This window comes from Macaca nemestrina, chromosome 10, assembly GCF_043159975.1.
Source record: "Macaca nemestrina isolate mMacNem1 chromosome 10, mMacNem.hap1, whole genome shotgun sequence".
NCBI lineage: Eukaryota > Metazoa > Chordata > Mammalia > Primates > Cercopithecidae > Macaca > Macaca nemestrina.
Genome location: NC_092134.1, coordinates 129,032,987 through 129,039,380, shown reverse-complemented (window position 1 = coordinate 129,039,380; position 6,394 = coordinate 129,032,987).

Genomic DNA, 6,394 nt, shown 5'->3' with positions numbered 1-6,394 from the left:
CGGAGTCTTGCTTTCTTGCCCAGGCTGGAGTACAGTAGCCCAACCTGGGCTCACCGCAAGCTCTGCCTCCCGGGTTCACGCCATTCTCCTCCCTCAGCCTCCCAAGTAGCTGAGACTACAGGCGCCCGCCACCACGCCCGGCTAATTTTTTGTATTTTTAGTAGAGATGGGGTTTCACCGTATTAGCCAGAATGGTCTCGATCTCCTGACCTCGTGATCTGCCCGCCTTGGCCTCCCAAAGTGCTGGGATTATGGATGTGAGCCACTGCGCCTGGCTGGTGTTCTATCTTTAGAGATTCCTTAACTTCAAAAAGCCATTTTCTCCTATGAGAGAAGAAAATTCTAGGGATGATAGAATTTTCTTGCATCCAATTACACCTTAAGTTCCCCTTTACCTGCTTTGGGTGTAACAGCAGTCTTTCCAAAGTTGTGAAGGCTAATGCTTACATTAAGGGTAAAGGGATTTTTCTGATGATGAAATATGACTCGAAGAGCATAGTGAGTGGTGAAACTGCTGTCAGCAGAACCGCAGGAGGATTTTCCATTTACTTCTTCCAGGAGCACTATTTTGTTGATCCTGCACCTCCCACCCCCTTCCTGCTGTTAGTCATGGTTGTCATTCCTCCTCCTGGTGATGTTTTAGTTTTTGGTCTGCTTGTCTTCTAAGGAGATTCCTCTTGAGTTCCTGATGGCTTGAGGCCAGTGGATTTATGGGTTAATGACCACAAAGCCCTTTAAGCATCTTAGATAAAAGGATGTGTCCCAGGTATTAATTATTGTTATTTTAAAATCTAGCGTTATAGAATTAACCCATCTGCAGCTAGGCCTGAAGGATACGAGGGGCCTTTTTGCCTACACACATCCAAATTACTCACAGCTCATTTCTTTTGGCTTCTATGCTACAAAAACATCAGAACAAACAGCTCGGATATGGCTTTGATTAATCAAAATACACTGATTACAATGAGTCCAATAAAAATGGAAATAAAACAGTCAGGACATGAAATACCTTATGTCAAACACGTATTTATGTTGTTTCCTTCTCACATAAACAGAGCTGGAGGGAATGTTAAAGGTTACCTCGCCTAACCCCTATTAATGATTAATAATAAGCAAGCCAATGGTACATGAGGAATTTAATAATAAGAAAGCAGAGGCCCAGAGATGAAGGGATGTGCTTACCATATGCAATGTTGAAGATGACAGCCAAGGTTTGTTGTCTCCTGGCCATATTCTTGCTGTTGTACCAGGCAGCCTTTCCTGACTCTTCCCACCTTATAAGGACTGGCTTTTAGGGAGACCTGAGCCCTTAAGCATGGTTTGATCAGAACAATAACAACAACAAAAAGAATATGAAAGTGCATCACATATTCTTCATCCTGCAGCTATCATGACTGGTCATGTGAGGACAGGCTGTGTGGGACAGAATGCATCGGTCAGGAGTGGCCCATTTGTTCTTTTGCTCACTGGCATCTCCAGAGATGGCTTCACGAGGGTGTAACCAGTGCAGTTGTATGGTGAACCCCATTCAGAAGGGCCCTGGGCTTGGAATTTGATACTCCGTGGTTGCCATATTGAAATTGTTAATACTTGCATCTTTTTTTTTTTTTTTTTCAGACGGAGTCTCCCTCTGTCGCCCAGGCTGGAGTGCAGTGGCCGGATCTCAGCTCACTGCAAGCTCCGCCTCCCGGGTTCACGTCATTCTCCTGCCTCAGCCTCCCGAGTAGCTGGGACTACAGGTGCCTGCCACCTCGCCCAGCTAATTTTTTTTTTGTATTTTTAGTAGAGACGGGGTTTCACCATGTTAGCCAGGATGGTCTCGATCTCCTGACCTTGTGATCCGCCCGTCTCGGCCTCCCAATACTTGCATCTTTGAATTTGTGTTTGGTAAGTGAAGTGGGGCAGGACACAGAAGCATGCGCTGAGGCTTGAGTCTTGACTCACAACCCACCCTGCCTTCCATGGCCTCCCCTCCTTCCTGAGACAGGTTCTTGGCCACCCACTCTATGCCACCATGTGGTGTCCTGGGTTGCCCGGCTAGCCTCCCCATTTCTGTGTCTGCTCTGTGACTACTGCCGCCCCTCACCTGGGCTCACCTGTCTGCCATGGGTTGGGACGGTGGGCCCTTAGAAAGGGGGAATTGACTTGTTCATTTCCAAGCAGGGCTGCATATTTTTTCTTTCTTTCTTTCTCTCTTTCTTTTCTTTCTTTCTCTTTCTCTTTCTTTCTTTGTTTCTTTCTTTCTTCTTTCTTTTTTCTCTTTCTTTCTCCTTTCCCTTCTTTCTTTCTTTTTCTTTCTTTCTTTTTCTTTTTCTTTCTTTCTTTTCTTCTTTCTTTTTGCTTTCTTTTTTCTTTCTCCTTCCTTCCTCCCTTCCTTCCTTCTTTCCTTCCTTCCTTCCTTCCTTCCTTCCTTCCTTCCTTCCTTCCTTCCTTCCTTCCTTCCTTCCTTCCTTCCTTTCTTCCTTCCTTCCTTCCTTCTTTCTTCCTTTCTTCCTTTCTCTTTCTTTTTTCTTTCCTTTCTTTTTTTCTTGAGATGGAGTCTAGTTCTGTTTCCCAGGCTGGAATGCAGTGGCATGATCTCAGCTCACTGCAACCTCTGTCTCCTGAGTTCAAGTGATTCTCATACCTCAGTCTCCTGAGTAGCTGGGATTACGGGCATGAGCCACCACACCCAGCTAATTTTTGTATTTTTAGTAGAGATGGCGTTTCACCATGTTGGCTAGGCTGGTCTTGAACTCCTGACCTCAAGTACTCCACCCACCTTGGCCTCCCAAAGTGCTGGGATTACAGGTGTGAACCATGGACCCAGCCTGGGCCGCATATTTTTGTTTTGCATTTGGCTCCAGAAACTATATAGCTGACCCTGGGCATCTTATTTGGTTTTCTGTTATTTGATGCCTAGTTTGATCAATTTTATATTAGGACGTGAACATTGTACAGTTTAATTTTATATTGATATAATGTTGAATTAGTTGTGAAGTGCCATAGCAATTGATCAGCAAATTGTTAAGACTCTCAACTGAGTATCACTTAAGAATGTCAGGATATCTTTTGGAATGGAAGTTATTCTACTTTTTTTTTTTTCAGTTTGTAGCTATTATAACACTTTAGTTGAACTAGTATACATTCTCTTATACAGAGCTGCTTTAAAGAAGAAAGCAGATGATATAAAAATATAGAGGTACATTCAAGTTCAGCTTATTGACACCTTCACTATTACAGAATAATAAGAGGCAATGTTTTTTATGTAATTACAGTCTGATACAGATTCTGTGATTCAATTAAATCAGAACACTGATGCTGCAAATTGCCAACACTTTTAGTCAGACCAGATGTGACTGACAAGACAATTTTTATGAAGAATTTGTTGTGCATCTGGAGGTATAAATCTGACAATACTGAGAAAAATGTTGACTCTAATAACAGTTTTTGGGCCAGGTGTGGTGGCTGGCTCCTGTAATCCCAGCACTTTGGGAGGCTGAGGCTGGCAGATTGCTTGAGCCCAGGAATTCAAGACCAGACTGGGCAACATGGCAAAACCCATCTCTACAAAAAATACAAATATTAGTCAGGCATGGTGGTGCACACCTGTAGTCCTAGCTACTCAGGAGGCTGAGGTGGGAGGATCAGTTGAGCACAAGAGGTTGAAGCTGCAGTGAGCCGAGATGGTGCCACTGCACTCCAGCCTGGGTGACAGAGTGAGACCCTGTCTCAAACTGCCTCTGCCAAAACCCAAAAGAGAACACTATTTTTTATTTTATTTGAGTTGCATTCTAAAAAGGAAAAAGGACACAGAAGACCTGATAGTGAAGATTATTTAAATGCGATTTTATAAAATATGCAAGGCTTAACAAAAATGACAGACTTAACATACTATTTATAAAAAAAAATTTATAATTGAAAGCTTAGGACCTTTGAAAGAAAAAAAATACCTGGAAATACAACATAATATCTTGTCAATAAGTCAAAGAAATGTTTCCAAAGGAAAAATACATATAATTGTTAAAAATGTATAAGTTGTCAAGTACTTTTAATGAAAGAGCCATATAATCACCTATTTAGTAGTGTATTAGGGGTGAAAAAGAAAATGGGTCATACAGCTGTCAAAAATTACTCTTCCAGGACGGATGAGATGGTATGTAGGATTTTTTATGATAAAATGATAAATCAGCTGAAAAATTAAAAATTATACCTTTTAGTATCCTATAATATCTCATCCAATCTATACTATTACAGAACAATAAGATGCAATGTTTTTGAATGCAGTGACAGTCTGGTACAGATTTTGTGATTCAACTTAATGAAAGCACTGATATTGCAAGTTGCCAACACTTTTAGTCAGATCAGATATGACTGACAAGACAATTTTTATGAAGAATTCATTGTATTATTTAAATTTTATTTTATTTTATTTTACTTTATTTTATTTTAAGATGGAGTTTCACTCTTGTTGCCCAGGCTGGAGTGCAGTGGTGCAATCTCGGCTCACTGCAACCTCCGCCTCCTAGGTTCAAGCGATTCTTGTGCCTCAGCCTCCCGAGTAGGTGGGATTACAGGTATGCACCACCATGCCTGGCTAATTTTTTTTCTGTATTTTTAGTAGAGACGAAGTTTCACCATGTTGGCCAGGCTGGTCGCGAACTCCTGACCTCAGGTGATCTGCCCGCCTCGGCCTCTGAAAGTGCTGGGGTTACAGGCGTGAGCCACCGTACCCAGCCTTAAATTTTATTTTACCCTCAACTGGATTAGATATAATCTCCTAGTTGGAAAAGTATATTGTTTATTGAACATTTTTTTTTTAATTTTTAACTTTTATTTTAGGTTTGTGGGTACATGTGAAGGTTTGTTACATAGGTAAACATGTGTCATGGGGTTTGTTGTACATAATATTTCATCATCCAGGTATGAAGCCCAATGCCCAATAGTTATATTTTCTGCTCCTCTCCCACCTCCCACCCTCTCCCCTCAAGTAGACCCCAGTGTCTGTTGTTTCCTTCTTTGTGTTCATAAGCTCTCATCATTTAGCTCCCCATTATAAGTGAGAATATGTGGTATTTGGCTTTCTGTTCCTGTGTTAATTTCCTAAGAATAATGGCCTCCAGCTCCATCTATGTTCCGGCAAAAGGCATGATCTCATTTTATTTTATAGCTGCATAGTCTTCCATGGCGTATATGTCCCACATTTTCTTTATCTAATCTGTCATGGACGCACATTTAAGTTGATTCCATGTGTTTGCTATTGTGAAGAGTGCTGCAATGAACATTTGTGTGCATGTCTCTTTATGGTAGAATGATTTGCATTCATTTGGGTATATAGCCAGTAATGGGATTGCTGGGTCCAATGGTCATTCTGTTTTTAGATCTTTGAGGAATTGCCATACATTGAATATTATTTAAACTGAAAAAAATGTAAAGGAATTATGAGTGTGGACAACAAATACAACCAGAAAATCTGGCAGAATTAATAAATATTGTTTAAAAAACTACTAACAGCCTTGGTTTATTCATCATAAGGCTTTGGCACCTGAAGAAATTTTACTGAACGTCACGGATTTATTGAAATCAAATGAGATGCCAGTGGGCAAAACCTGTAGAAATATTTTGTTCAGATATTGGAGCTGACATATTCACTTACCACACATAGTCAAAGTCCTGGTTTCCATGAGGGAAAAATAGTCAAAAATAAGCTTTAGATTTTGTTAAACTGAAAAACTATCTCATCTGACAAATATTTTTGGACATGGTATTTGGATAGTAAAAGTGCACATTTAGCTGATTTGGGGGCATTATTTTCCCCTTTTTTTAAAGACAGAGTCTTGCTCTGTCACCTGGGCTGGAGTTCAGTGGTGCGATCAAAGCTCACTGCAGCCTCAAACTCCTGGGCTCGGCATAACTGGAAATACAGGTGCACACCACCATGCTCAGATAATATATTTTTTTAATTAAAAAAAATTTTGGCCCAGCGCAGTGGTTCATGCCTGTAATCCCAGCACTTTGGGAGGCCAAGGTGGGTGAATCATGAGGTCAGGAGTTTGAGACCAGCCTGGCCAACATGGTGAAACTCATCTCTACTAAAAATACAAAAATTTGCCAGGCGTGGTGGCAGGTGCCTGTAATCCCAGCTGCTTGGGAGCCGAGATCACACCACTGCACTTCAGCCTGGGACAGAGCAAGACCCCGTCTCAAAAAAAAAAAAAAAAATTTAGACCGGGTGTGGTGGCTCATGCCTGTAATCCCAGCGCTTTGGAAGGCCGAGGTGGGTGGATCTCTTGAGGCCAGGATTTCGAGACCAGCCTGGCCAACATGGCAAAACCATCTCTACTAAAAATACAAAAATTAGCTGGGTGTGGTGGTGCACACCTGTAATCCCAGCTGCTCAGGAGGCTGAGACACA